General features: G+C 42.9%; 1 long non-coding RNA gene across 1 annotated transcript in view; it reads right to left on the reverse strand.

Annotated features, from left to right (window-relative positions):
* Positions 1–1,358: 1,358 nt before the first annotated feature.
* The window catches only part of LOC142748959 (uncharacterized), a 31,553-nt gene continuing 9,802 nt past the window's right edge, over positions 1,359–23,109 (reverse strand). Inside the window, exon 2 of the long non-coding RNA XR_012882341.1 lies at positions 1,359–4,972. This is a non-coding gene — a long non-coding RNA (uncharacterized LOC142748959). The remainder of the gene's footprint in view (positions 4,973–23,109) is intronic.

Here is a 23,109-nt window from a genome sequence, read left to right on the forward strand (position 1 = left end):
TTGCACCCTCCAAAGGAGACTTGTACCTTCCAGAGCACCCCTAGGGGAATAAGGTAAGACCTTGCTAGGGGGTCTGCAACCCCGGGAGAAGTGCTTTTCCTCAGGACAATCCTTCCATCCAGAGGACAGGAAACCTGACTAGGCGCGTGGAGAGGTGTGTCCCTTTTTATAGTCTCAGGTTTCCTGTCCAGCGGATGGGACGTCTCTTCAGGGGTGCTGTCATAGGTGAAAGGGTAAATAAAAGGATGTTCAAAAAACGATGCCAATCTAAACTAGACATATGGGACATGTTAATCAGCAACTATTTTGTGGTGTATTACTACCTGTCTTACAAGTAAATACATTTAAAATTAGAAAAATGGAAATTTTTGCAATTTTTTGCTAAATTTTGCTGTATTTCACAATTAAATACTGAATGTGTCGACCAAATTTTACCACTAACTTAAAGTCCAAGATGTCATGAGAAAATAATCTCAAAATCGCTTGGATAGGTAAAAGCATGCCAAAGTTATTACCATATAAAGGGGTCAGATTTGAAAGATGGGGATGCGTCCTGAAAGTGCCAACTAGTCCATGTCCTTAAAGGCAATGTGTTGCCAGAAAAACATGTTTTTTTTTTTAAATTAAACATTTAGTGTGTGGGTGATTAAACATTGTTCAAATTTTTTTTATTTTTTTCACGAGTCAGGAAATATTATAAATTAATTCAAAATTTATAATACTACCCATTTTTGGTCACTAGATGGAGCTATTCCCAAAATTGCAGCATTGCAACATTGGGTTAAAAGCCCTCGCTCTAGTGAGCTCTCAGCATCCCCCCCTCCTTTATCCTGGCTAGTGCCGGGATAAACGAGGGGTTTGAACGGTGTAACCTCCTACACTGTGTGTCGCCATTTTTTGAGCTAACACACAGTGTAGTAGGTTTACATACAGTAGTAAACACACACAAACACGAACATACATTGAAATCTCTTACCTGCTCCTGCCGCCGCGGCTCCCTCCGGCCCGTCCGCTCCGTTTGCTGCCGCAGGTCCAAGTGCACAAATCCGGAAGCCGCGACCGGAAGTAGTAATATTACTGTCCGGCCGCGACTTCCGGTCCACAGGAAAATGGCGCCAGACGGCGCCAATTTCGAATTGGACTGTGTGGGAGCGGTGCATGCGCAGTTCCCACACAGACGCCGTACACTGAAGTCAATGGGACGGGAGCCGTCCGCAGTCCCTATGGGACTGTGGCTGCCGTATTCCATGTCTGTATGTGTCGTTAATCGACACAGACAGAAATGGAACAAAAAATGGCAGCCCCCATAGGGAAGAAAAAGTGTAAAAATAAGAAAAAGTAAAACACAAACACACAAATGAATATAAACGTTTTTAATAAAGCACTAACATCTTTAACATATAAAAAAATAATTTGTGATGACACTGTTCCTTTAAGGGGTTAAAGGATATGTAACCCTTTGTAGCTTTTTTTTTAAATTATAATTTAGGGTCAGTTCACACGTTGTCTAAATACTGCGGATTTTCCGCAATGGAATTAGTTGAGGAAAATCTTCAGCAGGTAAAACCGGCAACATATAGCAGTTGTTGCATTTTTTGCAGTGGGTTCGCAGCAATTCCACCCCCAAAAACGCAACTCAGGAAAAAAAAATTATACTTACACAGGAGTCTGTTTCTTCCTCCAGGCCGGCCTCCTGGGATGACGTTTCATCCGATGTGACCGCTGTAGCCAATCACAGGCTATAGCGGTGATCACATGGGATAAAACATCATCCCTGGAGGAGGGCCTGGGTGACGTCAGAGGGCCGGCCTCCTGGGATGACGCTTCATCCCATGTGCCAATCACAGGCTGCAGCGGTCTCCTGGGATGAAACGTCATCCCAGGTGGCTGGTTAAGTGCTGCGGTTTTTCGCACTGGACATTCCGGGCAAAAAACTGGACCACAGTTTGGAGTGGTTTTTCACCAGAAATTCCCTGTGGCGCACAGGGTGGATACACAGTGTGCTTTTACGCAGCGTATCCGCCCCGTGTGAACTCCGCCTCAGTGTATGTGTTTAGTGTTAAACATTTTTCTATTAAACATTTATAAAAAAATAATTGTTTTGTTTATGACCAGCAGTTCTATAAATCCACTAGCTACATAATGCCTATAAGCTGAATCAGTCAGCTGGACCGACGATCGTTTGACAGCGGCTCCTGTGTGCCTCTGACACACAATCTAACCATAAGGCTATATTCACACAGGACGGATACGCTGCGTAAAATTAAACAGCGTATTAGCCCTGGCAGCTCCAGGGAATTACGGTCGAAAAACTGCACCAAATTGTACTAGTTTTTTGGCCGGAATGTCTGCTGCGGAAATGTGCACGTTAGAAAAAACACATACTCTGATATCCTGGAGACCGGCCTCCTGGGATGACATTTTACCCATGCAGCAACCTGTGATTTCGTTGCAGCAGTCACATGGGATGAAACATCATCCCAGAAGGCCAGCCTGGACGAAGTAGCACAGAATTCCTTGTAAATACAAGGCCCAGTTCACACAGGTTTTTTTACGCAGATCGTCACGCGGAAATCTATTTTTTTTTTCAGAAGCACAAAAAAACACCCAAAACTGCATCCCATTGATTTCAATGGGAGGACAAGGCTTTTTTTTCTCCATGCTGGATTTTAGCCGCCTGCAGTAAAAAAAATAAGCAGCATGCCGTGGTTAAGCCTCTGACCTCACCTTGAAATCAATAGAAGGCAGAGAAAGTCTTTTTACCCGCGGTGCTCAATAGCAAAAGTCACGGTAAGAAATTTCAGGCAGGTCAAAATCTGCTTCAAAAGTCCTGAAGGATTGGATGCAAAAAAAATTTAGTGTGAACAGGGCCTAAGATTTTTTTTTTTTCTCAGCTGCGTTTTTTAACGACGAAATTGCAGCTTTTCCGACGCAGAAAAATGCAATATCTGCTACTTGTTGCAGGGTTCCCCATCTAATTAAAATTCAATGGGGAAAAACCATAACACAAAAGCAGCGATTATGCAAATACAATTAATATGCTGCGGATTAACAAGGTCAATTTCTGAGTGGTCTTTACGCTCATCATTTATGCAGCGTGTGGATGATATTTGTTCAGATCTCATCCACTCTGCCGCTACTGTATTATGCTGTGGATTTTCCGCAATTAAATCTGTTGCGGAAGATCCGCAGTATTTACGCTACGTGTGAGCTTACCCCAATACCGATCACATCGAAGTTGATCAACACAATGTATTAGTTATCTACATCACACATTATTTTTTTGTTTTTAATATTTCTCTGATAAACACAGATTAAGTGGGGGAAAAAACAAAACAAAACGTTTTCCATGACTTTATTTTTCTACTAGTTTTCATATAGACTCTTGGCTTTTCAAATCATATTTAACTTGAATAATTTCAGCATTTGCAATAACAGTGCCATAGATATTCCAACATACTGTTAAACCGTCCAATATTCAACTATTTATTTTTCCTACTAGAGTAAAACATTAATAAGTTCGAGTTTCCATTATTTTGACGGACATGGTTTAATCCTGATACCAAGTGTTTTTTTTAACACCAGTCCTTTTACAGCTCTATCAAAAAGTGGCAGTCCTCAAATTTGCTTGTCTGCTGATAGTAGTGGCCAAGTCAAGGTGGGTTATAGTCCAGGTAGTAAATGTTGGGCAGCAGAATCTGCAGGTGGGTGGGCCTGTTTTCCCTTTTCTGCAGTAAGTCATGCATTTTCTACACATGTGGCAGTTCCATGGGTCTTACCCTCTAGCTGCCTGAGATGCAACTGGTCCCACCAACAAGTCTAGATAGAAACATCTCGATCAGCTCGTTACCGAGTATTAAAACTTCCCCCGGAGCAGCATATGATGTAGTAATTCTGCCGGCCTTCCTCATCTGGGTTGGTTCTACATGTGTCTCCAATGACATTAGACACGGTTAAAATATTCCTTGATTGGCGTGAAGGGACGGCAGATGACCGGACACGCCTAGAAGTTAATGTTGGGAGCTGTGGCTCATATTGCAGATGTCAGTGTAATGAGGGAGAAACCATCTCAAGTTCTGTGCACCACAAGACGTTCTCCTTTCCATTCGTAGTCACCAGGAACTAATGTTTTTCGTGACAAAAGAAAATAAGTTTGGTGGTTATGGTGCAGATTTTAGGAAAAGTTTCAATTGTTCTAGGTTTCCTGAAGATTGATTTTGTCATTTGCTATAAGAGCAGCAGACACCGGATTGGCATCAATCTCCACTGGGTCGGTCTCCAGGAGGTGGGATATAGTTTGCCAACGCGACAGCACCAAAAAACAAACAAAGGAATGAGTGATCTTCACCTGGCTGACTCATTTCCCAAAACATCTTTATTCAGCAAATGGGGGATCCCAATAGCGTTGCGGTGCCCCATAGTGAGCTTTCCGTGCCTGGTTGAAAACAGGTAGGTCATTACAACGACTGGAACCAATGATCAAATAAAAAAGCACTAATTCTACTACATGTTGAATTGCATGTCCTCCACGTCACACACGTGTTCAATCTCTCAATAGCATACACCTTCAATGAAGGATATTGTTTAAATCTGATATCAAGTGTTTTTACTACCAGTAAGCCTTTACAATACGATCAATAGGGGACAGTACTTGAATTGTCATCTTCCTGACTGCTGGTAGTTGAGGGTAAACAGTCCAGGTAGTGAATGCTGGACAGAAGATACTGCAGGTGGATGGGCCTTCATTTTGTCATTTGCTGTAACAGCAGACACCGGATTGGCATCAATCTCCACTTGGATGGTCTCCAGGAGGTGGGATATAGTATGCTGGAACATTTTTGCCAAGGCGACAGCACCAAAAACAAAGGAATGAGTGATCTTCACCTGGCTGACTCATTTCCCAAAATATCTTTATTCAGCAAATGGGGGATCCCAATAGTGTTCCGGTGTCCCCATAGAGAGCTTTCCGTGCCTGGTGGAAAACAGATAGGAAATTACATCGACTGGAACCAATGATCAAATAAAAAAAGCACTAATTCTACTACATGTTGATTTGCATGTCCTGCACGTCACCCACATGTTCAATTTCTGCAGGATGTCACACTGTTCCTACTGCAATGACGTCCTCATACACCTTCAGGCCCCATGCACACGACCGTATATTTCATTCGTAATTAAGGAATCAATACATTTCTATTGGCCACGGACACCTTTCAATATTTTTACGGATGGGTGTCCGTGCTGAATAAATGATAGAACCTGTCCTATTCTTATCCGTCATTACGGCATGGACACTCCCTTAGAAACCTATGGGCGCTTCTGTAAATATGGACAGCTACGGACGTGCAGCCATAAACTGTCCATATTTACAGAGGTGCAACATGTTGGTGACATAATCTGCAGCCTCCCTCTCTTTTTACAGATCCGTATATTCCGTTTCCATCATCATTGATTCCAACGGTGACGGATGCGATGCAAATCTCTTCCGTTGTGCAGGGGTCCCGTAGTTTTGACGGAATCAAAAGCGTAATAGACTACGGTATTTATTCAGTCAAAACGACGGAACCCCTGCAACACGGGGACAAACGGAAACCATTTGCACCGGATCCGTCACCTCTGGTTTCCGTTTGTGTCAGTCAGGGCTCCGTTCCAATGGAAAATTTAGACGGGAACTGAGCCCTGACGCAGATGTGAACGCAGCCTAAACCTTTTACAATTCTATTAATAGGGGACAGTACTTGAATTGTCATCCTCCTGACTGCTGGTAGTTGAGGGTAAATAGTGCAGATAGTGGATGTTGGACAGCAGATCCTGCAGGTAGATGGACTGGTGTTCCGTTTTCTGCAGTAAGGCCCCATGCACACGACCGTAAAAATTGACTGCAATTGCGGACCGCAACTAAGGACACATTCACTATTGTTCACAGACACCTTCCTGTTTATTTACGGCAAGGTGTCCGGGCCATAGATATGTACCGCAAAATATAGGACACATCCTATGTTACTTTTTAGGGTCCGTGCTCCCGTACTTAGTATGGGAGCACAGTCTGTAAATGCGGGGGGGGGGGGGGGGGGTGTCCGCAGCTCGCAAGCAATTGAGGTCCGTGATTACGGGCACGGCCGTGTGCATGAGGCCTAAGTCATTGACATTCTCCTTTCTAAACATGTAGCGGTTCCAGGAGTCTTAGGGCTTGTCCACACGTAACGGAATTGCTGCAGGAGATCTCTGCAGCATTTCCGCTAAAACTAGGAGACATTCCTCTGCGAAAAAAAGCGCGCCATTTCCTGCATTTTTTTACAGCAGAAAATGGTGCAGATTTTGCGTGTTTTTCAAGCTTGTGAGATGGTGATATCGCCTCTGAAAAACGCAGCAATTCAGTCCACTTTCCACAGCAGGAATTGACATGCTGCGGTACGAAAAATATGCACCGCATGTGAATTTCGGGACATAAATCTTACGCAGCGCGTGGATGAGATTTGTTAAGTCTCGCCCACTTTGCTTCCACTGTGTATTTTCCCGACCGCAATTCTGGATGGAAAATAGGGATACACGATGCATCGAAACTTCGATACTGTTTCGAAACTGTATCCCCAAATAGTTCGATACCGTTATTTCATGTATTTAGATACTTAGCTGTGCGGCCGCACAGCTCAGTATAGTAACACATGAATGTATGAGAGCGAGGCCGCGGCTGTGTGATACAGTCATTGCCGCGCTCCTGAGTCCTGGCAACTGCGCGGGGTCAGGATGATGCGATACGGCCGGCGCTGAACTAATGATTGTCGACACTGAAGACAGAACATGGCGAGCGCACTGCAAAACACCCCCATGTTCTGTCCTCCGTGCCTGAACCGCCGCTCATTAGTGTAGCGCCGGCCGCATCACCTCATGTTGACCGCGCACGCACTTCCTGTCAGGAGAGGGGCAATGACTGTATTACACAAACGCAGCCACGCTGGCGGAGATGAGAGAAACCTCTCATCTCCACCGCTATTCCTCTGAATGCTGCGATCACAGCGGACTACAGCATTCAGGGGAAAATGAGAAGGGGGGATGCCCCTTGGATCGCATCACAGGGAATTCCTGGGACGCGATTGAGGGACATACCATATATGGGCAGACAGCCCAGTGTCCATTGAAGGCCCCCAGGGCTGTCCTACCATATTTCCTGTTAGGGCATACTTAGGTATGTCCTAACAGCTGCCTGTGTACTATCTGTACACAGGCTAATGTACTATCAGTATATAGATATATGCCAGTACATTAAAGTTTAAAAAATAAAGTAAAAACAAAGTAATGTTAAATAAAAATACACACACCTTTTTTTACAATAAACATTAAGTCTCATTACATAAAATATACACACATTCAGTATTGGCACGGCCGTAATAACCTGCACAACAGTTTTTTTGCATTATTTATGATGTGTACACTGTAAAAAAACTAAAAACTGCATTCTATCACTTATTGTGGGGCACGAGGTGTGATGAATGTACCCTCCATGTGCCTCACACATTAACCCATGACTGAGAAACATGATGGGGTTAATTACTATTCATGTGAGGCACATGGAGGTTAAATTAATCATCACACCACGCGCCTCACAACAGAAAACGGAAGAACTTTTTTTTTTATTACTGTTGGAAAAATATTTAATTGGTATCGAAATACTAAAACGAAGTATCGGTATCGAAGTCCAAATTCTGGTATCGTGGCATCCCTAATGGAAAATATGCAATTCCGTTATGTGTGGACAAGCCCTTACACATTCCGCATATACAGTTGAATCCAATGCTGAAGCAAGGAACCGTCAGCTCCCTGCTTCAGCATTAGTACAGAGGGTAGGAGCAGAGGGAGCTCCTCCACTGGTCAATGACTCCCTGGTTACAAGGTATTCAGTTCCTAGAGAAGCCCCAATGGCGCCATCTACAAGGGGTGGGGTTGCGCGGCACCATCTACATGGGAACTATGGCACGATCTACAGGGGTCACTGTGGCACTAACCACATGGGCACTTTCGGGGCAGCTATGAGGGCATCTGTATGTGCATTATGTAGTACGATGGCATCCGTATGGGCATTATACTGTGTGGGGGCGTTATACTGTGAGTAGGCACTATGGGAGCATGATACTATGTAGAGTAAAATCCTTGGCACATCTACACGGTGTTCCAAATTATTATGCAAATGTTTTTTTCGTTGATTTTCCTAAATAGTCGATGCAAATGACAGTCAGTATAATCTTCAAGCCATCAACCGTTGGAGTATAATGTGAATTTTATTGAACAAATCTCCTAATAAGATTTTTTTTAGAATTAAAAAACTCAAAATGCACGGTTTCAAATTATTATGCAAAAAACAGAGATCAAAACATTTTAAAGGTTGTAAAGAGAACTAAAATGGTAATTTGTTGAATTTGCAGCATCAGGAGGTCATATTTACAGAAATCAAAAGCTCTTTCAATCAAAAAAACCTTAGCAGGCCAAGTTACATGTTAACATAGGACCCCTTCTTTGAGATCACCTTCACAATTCTGGCATCCATTGAATTTGTGAGTATTTGGACAGTTTCTGCTTGAATATCTTTGCAGGATGTCAGAATAGCCTCCCAGAGCTTCAGTTTTGATGTGAACTGCCTCCCACCCTCATAGATATTTTGCTTGAGGATGCTCTAAAGGTTCTCAATAGGGTTGAGGTCAGGGGAACATGGGGGCCACACCAAGAGTTTCTCTCCTTTTATGCCCATAGCAGCCAATGACAGAGGTCTTCTTTGCAGCATGAGATGGTGCATTGTCATGCATCATTTTGCTACGGAAGGCACAGTTCTTTTTGTACCACGGAAGAAAGTGGTCAGTCATAAACTCTACGTACTTTGCAGAGGTCATTTTCACACCGTCAGGGACCCTAAAGGGGCCTACCAGCTCTCTCCCCATGATTCCAGCCCAAAACATGACTGCCACCTCCTTGCTGACGTCGCAGCCTTGTTGGGACATGGTGGACATTCGCCAACTATCCACTACTCCATCCATCTGGACCATCCAGGGTTGCACGGCACTCATCAGTAAACACGATTTGAAAATTAGTCTTCATGTATTTCTGAGCCCACTGCAACCGTTTCTGCTTTTGAGCATTGTTTAGGGGTGGCCGAATAATAGCTTTATGCACACTTGCAAACCTCTGGAGGATCCTACACCTTGAAGTTCACGGGACTCCAGAGGCACCAGCGGCTTCAAATACCTGTTTGCTGCTTTGCAATGGCATTTTAGCAGCTGCTCTCCTAATCCTATTAATTTGTCTGGCAGAAACCGTCCTCATTATGCCCTCATCTGAACAAACCCACCTGTGCTCGGAATCAGCCACAAATCTTTTCACAGTACGATGATCACGCTTACGTTTTCTTGAAATATCCAATGTTTTCATACCTTGTCCAAGCTATTGCACTATTTCACGCTTTTCGGCAGCAGAGATCATTTTTCTTTCCCATATTGCTTGAAACCTGTGGCCTGCTTAATAATGTGGAACGTCCTTCTTAAGTAGTTTTCCTTTGATTGGGCACACCTGGCAAACTAATTATCACAGGTGTCTGAGATTGATTACAATGATCCAAAGAGCCCTAAGACACAATACCATCCATGAGTTTAATTGAAAAACTAATAATTAATGTTTATGACACTTAAATCCAATGTGCATAATAATTTGGAACACGGTGTATAACATTTTCTCTGTTTCTGGTTGTCTGATGCAGCTTCATGTTTGAGGTTATGCATAGGTAATCACCCTTTTCCATTGCAGTGGCCTGATCTGCTATTTCTATGGCACGGCCATTTTGGGAAGGTCATGCAGGGAGTAATCCTGCTGCAGTGCTTAGAATCTCATGGTGGATAATGTGCACGATACAATCACTCATGTAAGAATTTCATCATCATCACATCCTTCTGCTTACTCACTTAAAGGGAATGTGTCGCTAGAAATGATGAATTTTTTTTCAGTTAAATAATTAGTATTTAAGTGATTACACATGGTTTTAATTTTTTCACAAGTCAGGAAATATTATAAATTAGATTTACATTTATAACATTTCCATGTGCTGGCCACTAGAGGGAGCAGTTCACAAAATTGAAGCATGGTCACTGTGGTAAAGCAACCTCATTGATTTATGCTGCAAACTTGGTGTGAACACTCTCGAGTATCCTCACACAATCCCCCCTCCCTTCTTCTGGCTTGTGCCAGGAGAAGGAGGGGTTTGAATGTCTTCAAACCTCCTATACCATGTGCCGCCATTTTCTGAGCGACTGCACAGTGCTAGGAGGATTAGATACAGAGCTCAGCAGACAGTATCACACGAACATTATACACATATCATACACGAACATAAATTACCTGCTCCTGCCGTCGCGTCCGCTGGTCTACGCTCCTCTTCCTTGCGGATTCACTTAGTTGAACATATGGCCGGAAGCCGCAGCCGGAAGTTGTCATCTTACTGTCCGGCAGTGGCTTCTGATCCACATGAAAATGGCACCGGATTTCGCACTACGAACGAGCTTAGTTTCTGATCGGTGTTCCCACACAGACGGCGCACGCTTCTGAGAATGGAACGGCTTTCGTTCGCATTCTCTATGGGGTTGTATGTGCCTTATAGCATCTCTGTATGTGTCGTTAAGGGCAGATTCAGACGAACGTTGCGTTTTTGCGCGCGCAAACAACGCAGCGTTTTGCGCGCGCAAAAAACATTTGACAGCTGCGTGTGTCATCCGTGTATGATGCGCGGCTGCGTGATTTTCGCGCAGCCGCCATCATAGAGATGAGGCTAGTCGACGCCCGTCACTGTCCAAGGTGCTGAAAGAGCTAACTGATCGGCAGTAACTCTTTCAGCACCCTCTACAGTGAATGCCGAACACAATATACAGCAACCTGTTAAAAAAAAAGAAAAAGTTCGTACTTACCGAGAACTTCCCTCCCGGCCGTTGCCTTGGTGACGCGTCCTTGGTGACGCGCCTCTCTTGACATCGGGCCCCACCTCCCTGGATGACGCGGCAGTCCATGTGACCGCTGCAGCCTGTGCTTGGCCTGTGATTGGCTGGGGCTGTCACTTGGACAGAATTGTCATCCCGGGAGGTCAGACTGGAGGAAGAAGCCGGGAGTTATCGGTAAGTCAGAACTTCGTTTTTTTTTTACAGGTTCATGTATATTGGGATCGGAAGTCACTGTCCATGGTGCTGAAACAGTTTAACTCTTTCAGCACCCTGGACAGTGACTATCTCCTGACGTCGCGTACCGGAAATTTTTTTGCCTGGTTCGGCCAAAACGAGTTCGGCCGAACCCGGTGAAGTTCGGTTCAGTTGTCCGGGTTCACTCATCTAAAAAGACACTCCGTTTGGATGTTTGGAAACAGAAAAGCACGTGGTGCTTTTCTGTTTACAGTCATCATTTTGACAGCTGGTGCGCTGTTTCAGTCGGTTCGCACGGAAGTGCTTCCGTGCGACCTGCGTGGTTTTCACGCACCCATTGACTTCAATGGGTGCGCGATGCGCGAAATACGCGGATATATTGAACATGTCGCGTTTTTTGTGCAGCTGACAAACGCTGCGCAAAAAGCACGGACTGTCTGTACTGCCCCATAGACTTGTATTGGTCTGTGCGTGGCGCGTGAAAACCACGCGGCCCGCACGGACCGAATACACGTTCGTGTGAATCCCCCCTAATAGACACAGAGATGAAAAAATAAATGGCAGCCCCCATAGAGAAGAAAAAGTAAGAACACAGTAAAAAGTAGAACATGAGAATACAAATAACTTAAATTTATGTTAAAGAGGCTCTGTCACCAGATTTTGCAACCCCTATCTGCTATTGCAGCAGATAGGCGCTGCAATGTAGATTACAGTAACGTTTTTATTTTTAAAAAACGAGCATTTTTGGCCAAGTTATGACCATTTTTGTATTTATGCAAATGAGGCTTGCAAAAGTACAACTGGGCGTGTTGAAAAGTAAAAGTACAACTGGGCGTGTATTATGTGCGTACATCGGGGCGTGTTTACTACTTTTACTAGCTGGGCTTTCTGATGAGAAGTATCATCCACTTCTCTTCACAACGCCCAGCTTCTGGCAGTGCAGATCTGTGACGTCACTCACAGGTCCTGCATCGTGTCGGCACCAGAGGCTACAGTTGATTCTGCAGCAGCATCAGCATTTGTAGGTAAGTAGCTACATCGACTTACTTGCAAACGCCGATGCATCTGCAGAATCATCTGTAGCCTCTGGTGTCGATGTGTCCTCGCTCGTCTGACACGATGCAGGACCTGTGAGTGACGTCACAGCGTGATCTCTGGAGAACACGGCTGTGTCTGCACTGCCAGAAGCTGGGCGTTGTGAAGAGAAGTGGATGATACTTCTCTGCACAACGCCCAGCTAGTAAAAGTAGTAAACACGCCCCGATGTACGCACATAATACACGCCCAGTTGTACTTTTACTTTTCAACACGCCCAGTTGTACTTTTGCAAGCCTCATTTTCATAAATACGAAAATGGTCATAACTTGGCCAAAAATGCTCGTTTTTTAAAAATAAAAACGTTACTGTAATCTACATTGCAGCGCCGATCTGCTGCAATAGCAGATAGGGGTTGCAAAATCTGGTGACAGAGCCTCTTTAAGATCATATTAAAGGCAATATAATAATAAAAAAAAAAAATCATGACTCCTTCCCTTTAAAGGGTAACTAAACATTCGACAAACTTTTGACATTTCAGTGACATGTTAGAAGTTTTGATTGGTGGGTAAATAATCAAAACCCCCACCAATCACTAAAACAAAGGAGCAGAAGCGCTCGTGTGAGCACTCAGCCACTTAATTTCTGATCGGCTTTTTCCAGAAAGCCGATGTATCGGAGTATGGGCTCTGTCACCAGATTATAAGTGCCCTATCGCCTACATAATCTGATCTGCGCTGTACTGTAGATAAGTGTTTTTTATTTTGAAAAACTATAATATTTGAGCAATTTTAGATTTACTTAGAGTTACTGTGGGACTTAATCACAGCAAAGCGTGATCTCGTGCTGTGTGAGTAAGTCCCACACAAACTTTACCGAAGTGTCGGGAGTGTGAATACACATCGTGTCCTGGCTGGAGGTGATGTCTCTTCACTCTCAAGACACTTCTGTAAAGTTAATGTGGGTGTATGTGACAGCACAGCGTGATCTCCCGAGATTACGCTGTGTTAAGTTCAAATGGACATGAATGGAGAGAAGTGTATTACACAGATTGGTCAGCGTCATACACTTCTCTTTACAACGCCCACTTGGTCAAAAGGTAAAAAAAAAGCCCAGAGGTCTATTAGGAAACTAATTAGCATAAATCTAAAATTGCTCATAACTTGCTCAAAATTGATTGTTTTTCAAAATAAAAACCACTGTTTTCTACATTACAGCGCCGATCAGATTATGTAGGAGAAAGGGGAATTATAATCTGGTGAAATGCGGCAGGAACTGAATGGGTAAATTAAGTGGTTTTCGTTATCTTCAGTTATGATAAGACCGTAGCAGAGAGCAGTGTCAATGCTGGTGATCCTCACCTCAGTGCTGGTGATATACAATGCAGGAGAGGGGTGTTTGATAGTTCTGTGTAGTAGGGATGTCACGATGTTCCTCTCATCCCCGCCGTTATAGAGCGGGGCTCCGGCTGTGTAATACAGCCATTGTCGCGCTCCTGACAGTAAGTGTGCGCGAGCGGTCTGCTTGAGGCGATGCGGCCGGCGCTGCAGTAACGAGCTGCTGTTCAGGCACTGAAGTTCGAACATGGAGGTGTTTTGTAGTGCGCCCGCCATGTTCGGTCTTCAGAGCCGCCGCTCATTAGTGCAACGCTGGCCGCATCGCATCATCCTGACGGCACACACTTGTCAGGACTCAGGAGCGGGGCAATGACTATTACACAGCTGCAGCACTCTTATACATTCATGTGTTACTATACTTAGCTGTGCGCCGCACAGCTTAGTATCGAAATACATGAAATAACGATATTGAACCGTTTGGGGGTGCACGGTATCAAAACAGTATCGAAGTTTCGATGCATCGTACATCCCTACTGTGTAGTACCGCTGGTAATAAATCTAAGGCTGGATTTACACGAGCACATTACGTCCGTAATGGACGGAACCTATTTCGGCCGCAAGACCCGGACCGAACACACTGCAGGGAGCCAGGCTCCTAGCATCATAGTTATGTACGATGCTAGGAGTCCCTGCCTCACAACTGTCCCATACTGTAATCATGTTTTCAGTACGGGACAGTAGTTCCATGGAGAGGCAAGGGACTCCTAGTATCGTACATAACTATGATGCTAAGAGCCCAGCTCCCTGCAGTGTGTTTGGTCCGGGACTTGCGTCCGAAATACGTTCTGTCCATTACAGACGTAATGTGCTATTGTGAATCCAGCCTAAGACTTGCCACAGAAGTTATGTCCAGAGAGCAGTCCTAAATCACATGCAGACTTTGGGGGTAATTTATCAACCTTTCTACACCAGAAAAGCCACAAAAGGGCACAAAAGTCACAATTTGCAGTCCACATTGCGACTTGCCCTTTTTGCGCCACCCACGACACTTTTGTAGAAAAGGGCATGACCTCTGGGAAAGAGCGTGACCACTGCGGCCCAAAAAACTTATTATAATTTACACCAGGCTAATTGTAACATAAGGACCTGTTAAAGGGCCTATTACACGGGTCAATTTTGGCCAGTGCAACGAGCGCCGATCAACAAGACAGCTTGTTGATCGGCGATCGTTTGCTCCTGTCACAAAGAGCTATGTATGGGGACGAACGCTCCTTACTCCGATCGCTTATCCCCATACATTATCATCTCAGCAGATGTGCTGCCAACTATAATATTAAAGTTTTTTTAAACGATACGATCAGATGATTTGCTCGTTCATCTGCTGATCACTGCCACGTTCTATGAACGCTTGTCTGCCCGATTATTGCCCAGTGTAAAAGGGCCCTAACCCCTTAATGACTGGGCCTGGGAAGGTCTTAATGACCACCTAAATTTTTCTGTTTTTACCTCTGCATTTCAGCATCCATAACTTTTTTTTTTTTTTCATTGTCGCGGCCATTTGAGGCCTTGTTTTATGCGGGAGAAATTATATTATTTTGTTTCATAGTTTGGAGAAAAAATAATAATTTTGCGGCATGAATATAAGAAAAAGCGATTCTCAGCATAGTTTTTTTTGTTTATTTTTTATCCTGTTCAAATTTCACGCTAAATAACCCGTCAGATTAATTCTTCAGATTATTATGGTCGTTTTTTGTTTTTATTTAAAGTAGGGGCAATAAAATATATTTTATGCAAAATAATGACTTATTTTTTATTTATTACTTATTTTTTTTAATCCCATTAACCCCTTCCCGACCTTTGACCTTTGTCAAATGGTGGACACCGTCTCAGAAGCTGAGTTGGGGCCACCATCGCCGGATGTCAGCGGTATTTTACAGCTGACATCAGGCTATAACGGTGGGGACCGAAGTTAGCTTAGATCCCTGCCATTAACCCCTTAAATGCAGCACTCAAATGCGATAGCTGCATTTAAGCTAAATGCAGCTCATCAGAACACTGAAAAAACTTCTGAAAAAAAACACAATTTAGAAAAAAATTGCAAATATTAGCATTTTTCTCAATTTAAACGTATCTGCTTGTAAAACAGATGGTAATACCACACAAAATAGTTACTAGTTAACATTTCCCATATGTCTACTTTATGTTTGCATCGTTTTTTGAACGTCCTTTTATTTTTCTAGGACGTTACAAGGCTTAGAACTTTAGCAGCAATTTCTCATATTTTAAAGAAAATTTCAAAAGGCTATTTTTACAGGGACGAGTTCAGTTCTGAGGTGGCTTTGAGGGCCTTATATATTAGAAAATCCCCATAAGTCACCCCATTTTGAAAACTGCACCGCTCAAGGTATTCGAATCAGCATTGACAACGTGTTTTAACCCTTTAGGCGTTTCACAGGAATTAAAGCAAAGTAGAGGTGAAATTGACAAATTTATTTTTTTTTGCCGAAATTAATTTCTAATAATTTTTTTTTTGTAACACAGAAGGTTTTACCAGAGAAATGCAACTCAATATTTATTGCCCAGATTCTGCAGTTTTTAGAAATATCCCACATGTGGCCCTAGTGTGATAATGGACTGAAGCACCGGCCTCAGAAGCAAAAAGGAGCACTCAGTGCATTTTGGGCCTCCTTTTTTTTTAGAATATATTTTAGGCACCATGTCAAGTTTGAAGAGGTCTTGTGGTGCCAAAACAGTGGAAACACCCCAAAAGTTACCCCATTTTGTAAACTACACCCCTCAAGGAATTTATCTAGGTGTAAAGTTAGAATTTTGACCACACAGGTTTTTCGCTAAATGTATTAGAATTAGTCTGTAGAAATGAAAATCTACTTTTTTTTCTGAAAAAACATCGACATTTTTAATATTTACAAGAAATAATAAACAAAATGCACCCCAACATTTGTAAAGCAATGTCTCCCGATTATGGCAATATCCCATATGTGGTAACAAACTGCTGATTGGACCCACAGCAAGGCTCAGAAGGGAAGAAGCGCCATTTGGATTTTGGAGTACGGATTTTGCTGGATTGGTTTTCGGTGCCATGTCGCGTTTGCAACGTCCTGGAGAGACCAAAACAGGGGAAACCCCCCCCCCCTAAAGTGACCCCATTTTGGAAACTACACCTCTCAAGGAATTTATCTAGGGGTATAGTTAGCATTTTGACCACACAGGTTTTTTTGCATAATTTAGTAGAATTAGGCAGTGAAAATGAAAAATCAACTTTTTTTCTGAAAAAGCATAGAAATTTTACATTTTTACAAGGAATAAAAGGAAAAAAAGAACCACAACATTTGTAAAGCATTTTCTCCAGATTACGACAATACCCCATATGTGGTAATAAACTGCTGTTTGGACCCATGGCAGCGCTCAGAAGGGAAGTAGCGCCATTTGGATTCGGATTTTGCTGGATTGTTTTTCGGTGCCATGCCGCCTTGGCAACGCCCTGGAGGGACCAAAACAGTGGAAGCCCCCCCAAGTTACCCCATTTTGGAAACACCCCTCAAGGAATTTTCCTAGGTGTATAGTGAGAATTTAGACTCCACGGGTCTTTTGCAGAATTTATTAGAATTAGGCGGAGAAAATTAATATCACAATTTTTTTCCACTAAAATGTTGCATTTTCTCATTTTCACAAGGGATAAAGGAGAAATAAACAACCAATTTTTGTAAAGCTATTTCTCCCGGGTACGGAAATACCCCACATGTGGTCATACATTTTTTTCATTAGAAATGAATTAACCCTTTCAGGACCGATCCATTTTTTGCTTTCTTATTTTCGTTTTTCTCTACCCGCTTTCCAAGAGCCATAACTTTTTTCTTTTTCCGTCAGTAGAGTCATGTGAGGGCTTATTTCTTGCGGGAGGAATTGTAGTTTCTATTGATACCATTTAAAGAGCCATAAAAAGTACTGGGAAACTGAAAAAAATAGGAAAATACAGTAATATAGGAAAAAAAATCTGATTCCATTTTTTGGGGTTTTCGTTTTTACAGCTTTCGCCGTACGGTAAAAACTAAAACTAAAGTGATTTTGGCGGTTTAAATTTTTTACGGTGTTCATCGTGCGAGTTAAATAATGGTATATTGGAATAGTTCAGCCTTTTACGGACGTAGCGATATCAATTCTGTTTATTTTTTTACATTACTTTAGAAGAAAAATGGGAAAAGGTTTTTTTTTTTTTACTTTAACCCCTTCCCTCTTTAGCCACTTTTGACCTTCCTGACCGAGCCTCATTTTTCAAATCTGACATGTGTCACTTTATGTGGTAATAACTCCGGAATGCTTTCACCTATCAAAGCGATTCTGAGATTGTTTTCTCGTGACACATTGGACTTTAAGTTACTGGCAAAATTTGCTCGATATGTTCAGTATTTAATTGTGAAAAACACCAAAATTTAGCAAAAAATTGCAAAAAATAACATTTTTCTCAATTTAAATGTATCTGCTTGTAAGACAGGCAGTTATACCACACAAAATTGTTGCTAATTAACATCCCCCATATGTCTACTTTAGATTGGCATCGTTTTTTGAACATCCTTTTATTTTTCTATGACGTTACAAGGCTTAGAACTTTAGCAGCAATTTCTCACATTTTCAAGAAAATTTCAAAAGGCTATTTTTACAGGGGCCAGTTCAGTTGTGAAGTGGCTTTGAGGGCCTTATATATTAGAAACCCCCAAAAAGTCACCCCATTTTAAAAACTTCACCCCTCAAAGTATTCAAAACAACATTTAGAAAATGTCTTAACCCTTTACACATGTCACAGGAATTAAAGCAAAGTAGAGGTGAAATTTACAGATTTCATATTTTTTTGCAGAAATAAATTTTTAGTACAATTTTTTTTATAACACAGAAGGTTTTACCAGAGAAATGCAACTCAATATTTGTTGCCCAGTTTCTGCAGTTTTAGGAAATATCCCACATGTGGCCGTAACGTGCTACTGGAATGAAGCACCGGCCTCAGAAGCAAAGGAGCACCTAGAGGATTTTGGGGCCTTATTTTTGTTAGAATATATTTTAGGCACCATGTCAGGTTTGAAGGGCTCTTGCGGTGCCAAAACAGTCAAAATCCCCCAAAAGTGACCCCATTTGGGAAACGACACACCTCAAGGAAATTATCTAGGGGTATAGTGAGCATTTTGACCGCACAGGTTTTTTACAGAAATTATTGGAAGTAGGCCGTGAAAATTGAAATCAACATTTCTTCAAAGAAAATGTAGGTTTAGCGATTTTTTTTCTAATTTCCACAAGGACTAAAGGAGAAAAAGCACCACAAAATTTGTAAAGCAATTTCTCCCGAGTAAAACAATACCCCACATGTGGTAATAAACGGTTGTTTGGAGACACGGCAGGGCTTAGAAGGGAAAGAGCGCCATTTGGCTTTTGGAGCTCAAGTTTAGCAGGAATGGTTTGCGGAGGCCATGTCACATTTACGAAGTCCCTGAGGGGACAAAACAGTGGAAACCCCCCACAAGTGACCCCATTTTGGAAACTACACCCATTGAGGAAATTATCTAGGGGTATAGTGAGCGTTTTGACCCCACAGGTTTTTTGCATAAATTATTGGAAATAGGCCCTGAAAATGACAATCTAAATTTTTTCAAAGAAAATGTAGGTTTAGCTAATTTTTTCTCATTTCCACAAGGACTGAAGGAGAAAAAGCACCGTAAAATTTGTAAACCAATCTCTCCCGAGTAAAACAATACCCCACATGTGGTAATCAAGGGTTGTTTGGAGACACGGCAGGGCTGAGAAGGGAAAGAGCGCTATTTGGCTTTTGGAGCTCAAGTTTAGCAGGAATGGTTTGCGGAGGCCATGTCACATTTGCAAAGCCCCTGAGGGGAAAAAACAATGAAAACGCCCAAAAAGTGACACCATTTAGGAAACTACACCTCTTGAGGAATTCATCTAGGGGCGTAGTGAGCATTTTGACCCCACAGATGTTTCATAGAATTTATTAGAATTGGGCAGTGAAAATAAAAACAATCCTTTTTCTTCAATAAGACGTAGCTTTAGCGCAAATTTTTTCATTTTCGCAACAAATAAAGGAAAAAAAATAACCCAGCATTTGTAAAGCAATTTCTACCGAGTACGGCAATACCCCATATGTGGTCATAAACTGCTGTTTGGGCACACGGCAGGGCTCAGAAGGGAAGGACCGCCATTTGGAGTGCAGATGTTGCTGGATTGGTTTCTGGGTGCCTGTGGGCCCAAAACAGTGGAAACCCCCCAGAAGTGAACCAATTTTGGAAACTACACCCCTCAATGCATTTACCTAGGGGTGTAGTGAGCATGTTAACCCTGCAGGTGTTTTGTAGAAATTAGTGTGAACTCGATGTTGCAGAGTGAAAATGGGATTTTTTTCCATAGATATGCCAATATGTGGTGCCCAGCTTGTGCCACCATAACAAGACAGCTCTCTAATTATTATGCTGGGTTTCCTGGTTTTAGAAACACCCTACATGTGGCCCTAATCTCTTGCCTGGACAGTCGACCAGGCTCAGGAGTGAAAGCGTACCATGTAAAATTGAGGCCTAATTTGGCGATTTACAAGGTATTGGTTCACAACTGCAGAGGCTCAGATGTGAAATAATAAAAATAAACCCCTGGGAAGTGACCCCATTATGGAAACTGCACCCCTCAAGGCATTTATTAAGAGGTGTAGTGAGCATTTTCACCCCACAGGTCTTTTCCATAAATGAATGCGCTGTGGATGGTGCAAATTAAAAATTTATATTTTTCCCTAGATATGCCATTCAGTGGCAAATATGTCGTGCCCAGCTTATGCCACTGGAGACACACCCCCCAAAAATTGCTAAAAGGGTTCTCCCGGGTATGACGGTGCCATATATGTGGAAGGAAACTGCTGTTTGGGCACACTGTAGGGTTCAGATGGGAGGAAATGCCATTTGGCTTTTGGAGCATGGATTTTGCTTGGTAGTAGTTTTGTTTGGAGTCTTACTGGTGTTTCCGTTTATAATGTAGGGCATATGTAAGCCGGGCGGAGTATATAAGGGGCATAGTCAGGTGGTATAATAATGGGGTAAAAAAAAAAACAATAAAATAATCCATAGATGTGTGTTACGCTGTGACACAATCATTTCTGCACAGGCCGGTGTCGCACTGATATATGGCGTCCTTTATTATCCCCCTTTTGATCCACACTCCGCGCCTTTGTAGTTTGGGGAATATTGCTAGGAAGTGTTCTCCTGGTATAATACGGGCACCGTCGCTTCCAGCGGATATGTTTGGGCCCTCCCTTTCCTGGTTCCCTAATTTTAGGTCCTTGATAAATCGCCTCTTCAAACAGAAGAAATGTTCCCCTCGGGCACAACTGCATATTTTTTTATTTCCTGACTTATTGGAGCCATAACTAATTTTATTTTTCATAGACGTAGTGGTATGAGGGCTGGTTTGTTGTGGGACGAGCTGTAGTTATTATTGGTACCATTTTGGGGTACAGGCAACTTTTTGATCACCTTTTATCCTATTTTTTGGGATGCCAGGTAAACAAAAAAACGCAATTCTGGCACAGCTTTTTTCGTTTTTTTTATACAGCGTTCACCATGCGTTATAAATTACATGTTAACTTTATTCTGTGGGTCAGTACGATTCTGGTGATACCTAATTTATAGAACTTTTTCATGTTTTACAACTTTTTGCACAATAAAATTACTTTTGTAAAAAGAATGTATTTTTTCTGTCGCCAAGTTGTGAGAACCATAACTTTTTAATTTTTTTGTCGACGGAGTTGTATGAGGGCTTGTTTTTTGCGGGACGAGCTATAGTTTTTATAGGTACCATTTATGGATACGTGCGACTTTTTGATCACTTTTTATTCTAATATTTGTAGGGCAAAGTGACCAAAAAACAGAAACTCTGGTAACGTTTTTTACGGGTTTTTTATACGCTGTTCACCGCGTGCAATAAATAATATAATATTTTGATACCTCCGGTCGTTACGGTCGTGGCGATACCAAATACATATGGTTTATTATTATTTTTCAATAATAAAGGACTTGATAAGAGTAAAAGGGGGATTGTGTTTTACTTGATTACTTGAAACTTTTACTGTTTTCAAACTTTTATTTTTTGCACTTTTTTAACACTTTTTTTACCCTTTTCTTCAAGTCCCACTAGGGGACTTGAAGGTCCAACGGTCAGATTTTTTTTTTTCTAATACATTGCACTACCTATGTAGTGCAATGTATTAGATCTGTCAGTCATTCACTGACAGCAAGCCGATTAGGCTTCGCCTCCCGGCGGGGCCTAAATCGGCTTCCGTAATGGCAGAGCAGGAGACCATTGTGTCTCCTGTTGCCATAACAGCAGTCGCCAGTCCCAATTGCCTGTCAGGGCTGGCGATCTGCTAGTAACCGCTACGATGCAGCAATCGCTTTCGATTGCTGCATCGAAGGGGTTAATGGCAGGGATCGGAGCTAGCTCCGGTTCCTGCCGTTACAGGTGGATGTCAGCTGTACAGTACAGCTGACTTCCACCGCTGATGACGCCGGATCAGCTCCTGACCCGGCGCCATCTTGCCGGCAGCTACGGAAGCCGATCAGGCTCCGCCGCCGGGCGGATCTTGACCGGCTTCGGTGCTAGGCAGACCGGGAGGCCAGTATTAGGCCTCCGGTTGCCATTGCAGCCACCGGAACCCCGGCAATTTCATTACTGGGGTTCCGATGAGCTGCAAACACCTTAAGTTTGAGCGCCCAATCGTGTCCGGGATAGAGGGATTTTGTGATCCCATATGTAAATTCATTGATCACTATTTGAAACCTATGGTATATGACTTGCCTTCCTATGTCAGGGACACGATGGACGTCCTCGGTAGGGTCAGTGGTATCCAGGTGGAACCAGATCTGTACCTTGTGACTGCAGACATCGAGTCACTCTACACGAGTATTAGGCATCAGGATGGACTGGAGGCGGTCCGCTTCTTCCTGGGGACTGGTAACCGGGATGGTCAACTTTGTGACTTTATTCTTGAACTACTACAATTTATTTTAAGTCATAATTTTTTTGTATTCAAGGATTGTTTCTATTTGCAGCGACAGGGCACGGCAATGGGGGCGGCGTGCGCGCCGTCCTACGCGAACCTGTTTCTCGGGCTCTGGGAGAGACAGGTTTTTCTTGGGGACGGCGTTCGCGCTGCCGACCAGGTGCACCTGTGGCTGCGATATATTGATGATATTTTCTTTATTTGGCAGGGATCGGAGTCTGGCCTGATGAGTTTCATGCAGCAATTGAATGTAAATCCATTCAATATTAAGCTTACATATAAATACCACCGCCATCATGTGGAATTCTTGGATGTACGGATTTTTTCTGATAATCAGGGTTTTCTACATACAGATGTATTTCGGAAAACAACATCGGTTAATTCATTGCTGCATGCCTCATCGGCCCATACTCCATCCACGATTAAAGCCATCCCGGTTGGCCAGTTCCTGAGGATGAGGCGGATCTGCTCTTCTGATGCCCTATTCGAACGCCAATCAGCAGATCTGAGG

The sequence above is a fragment of the Rhinoderma darwinii genome, chromosome 3 (genome assembly GCF_050947455.1).
Source record: "Rhinoderma darwinii isolate aRhiDar2 chromosome 3, aRhiDar2.hap1, whole genome shotgun sequence".
NCBI lineage: Eukaryota > Metazoa > Chordata > Amphibia > Anura > Rhinodermatidae > Rhinoderma > Rhinoderma darwinii.